This window comes from Emydura macquarii, unplaced genomic scaffold (genome assembly GCF_026122565.2).
Source record: "Emydura macquarii macquarii isolate MOO-44397 ecotype Brisbane River unplaced genomic scaffold, CSIRO-AGI_Emac_v2 contig_1551, whole genome shotgun sequence".
NCBI classification, from domain to species: Eukaryota; Metazoa; Chordata; order Testudines; family Chelidae; genus Emydura; species Emydura macquarii.
This window is the reverse complement of record NW_027131688.1, coordinates 23600564-23602797: the sequence shown is the minus strand read 5'-3', so window position 1 is coordinate 23602797 and position 2234 is coordinate 23600564.

The window sequence follows — 2234 nt, the reverse complement described above, 5'->3', positions numbered from 1 at the left end:
GTCTGTGTGTTTTGTTGTGGAATACTGAGGTAACTTTGTTTTGAATCTCCATGCTGTGGCTTAAAAAGGAAAATGAGGCCAGATTCTCCTCTCTGACTGTTCTTACGCTGGTGTAAATGTATTGACTGATGAAGTGGGAATTACACCTGTTTACATGAGGAAGGAATCCTACCCAGAGTCACTGTAGTGCCTGGAAGAATTGTGTGTTAAATTCAACAAATTGGTTTAAATTTCATTTCAGAGAGTCTTTTCTCATCTCACTTGCACCAGAGTAACTGCAATTACTTCACTGGAGTTATGCCCTTTTATACCAGTCTAAACAAGAGGCAGATCCAGCCTGTAGTACACAGGGTGGCCCTAATCCAGTCTAACTGCAGCTATGGAGACACTTCAGTCCTGATTGTCCACTGCCTTGGGTCTTGTGTGGCCACATACCTTTGTGCAAAATAGGTTCAAAACGCTACCAGATCAGAAATGTAGCATTTTACACCCATTTTGAGCAGGTGTAAATGACTACACAGGGGCTATGCCATAGAAAACAAGGCTGGTTGCCTGTTACACGTGTACTAATCTTAAAGGGACACCATTAGCTTAAAAAAACTCACACTTCTGTCTGATTTGATTTTTTACAAGTAACACATAAGTAACCCTAAATGAATGAGCAGAGACACGTTGTGTCTCTTCTCGCTCTCTCTTTTTAAGGTTTTGTGTCCTTTGTGCATTTTGTGTATAGTCATTTTCACTTTCTAGTCAGTGTCAGTTTTCTGTTTACTGTGTATCTTTCACACTTTACTATGGGAAAGATGAAAAAAGGAATATGTACTTGTAAAATTACAAAGATAGCCAGCAGAATTCAAACACAAGATCTAAAATCTGTAACTATTTACCAATTTTGCTGAAATAGCCCAGAATCCATGCTGACAATCCTTTCAAATCCAAAACACCATTCCAAATGCTAAATAAATTTGTTTGAAATGAGCATGCCTGAACTTTCTTGAAGACCCTTTAAATATGCCTTGACAGTAAATAATAGAGTCCCATGTAAGCAGAGAAAAGAAAAGAAATAGCACTGACTATAACTTTCTGTTCCATGTTAATCAAGTTAAAAGGGAAAATAAATAAGTAATGTGCCTTTTATGGAATATTATTCCTGTTGTAGCAGAAAACTAAAAATGTCATAAGGCTTTTCATTACAACCCATCTGTTGTATCGGGTGCATCTGTTGAAAATGGAGGATACTCAATTCGAATTCATCAAATTGTTTTTGGAACAATGCAAGCCCTTCGTAAATTTGTCTATAAAATCATTTGGCAACAGTTTTTTGGGAGAGTTGGGGGGAGAGAGAATGGTAACAAAGAGAATGTAAGTGTGGGCATTCTATGCATATTTTTACAACAGAGATGGTAATTACTCCTGATCATCATGGTCCCTTCTAGCCTCAAAAATCTATGATAAATCCTGATATTTTTCACTCTCTAGTTCTGCAGCATTTAGTAGAGCCTCTGACATCCTAAGTGTTGAAATTCCTGTACATGTAAATACTTGATGCATCGTCAGCTATTTTATAAGATTCTTACTAGTATTTTTCATTCTTTTAATGCTCACTGGTGTCACATCTCACATATACATTTAATTTTAGATATGTCCTATTCCTTCATCAGAATTTGCCAATGCACAGACAGACCCCTATGCTAGTGGATCCCGAATACAGGATCAGAAGTGTCAGTTACCACAGTGCAATTGTGGATATGCTATTCATGTGTCATGTTGCCTCCCCAGAGTGTTTGCCTTCAACTGTTGTAGTGTTGCTGTGTGCTGTTAAACAGCTGCTTCTTTCCACTCCAGAAGTGGTTGCATTTCAATAGTGGGTTGCAGTTTCTCGGTAAAGTTTCTGAAACTCTTTAAGAACCTTAAGGAAGAAACATGGTATAAATTAAGATGCTGTCATCCCCTGTCTGATAATGTAAATGTATCTTAAAAGAAAGCTATTATATATTCCTTATAGCCACTAAGGAGTCCTGGGCCATCAAAAGGAAGAAAAATGGTTTGAAAATGAGTCCTGTTACCCTGTGTAAAATTTCAGTTTTAGATTTTTTTTTAAGAAATATGCAGTATGGAGCTCTGCAGTGAGAACCCTGCCCTCTTCCCATGCATCAGATTGGTTGATACAAATAGTAGCACACACATTTCTTACGTTATTAAATACAAAAACTGTCTTTAATTAATATTAAGGC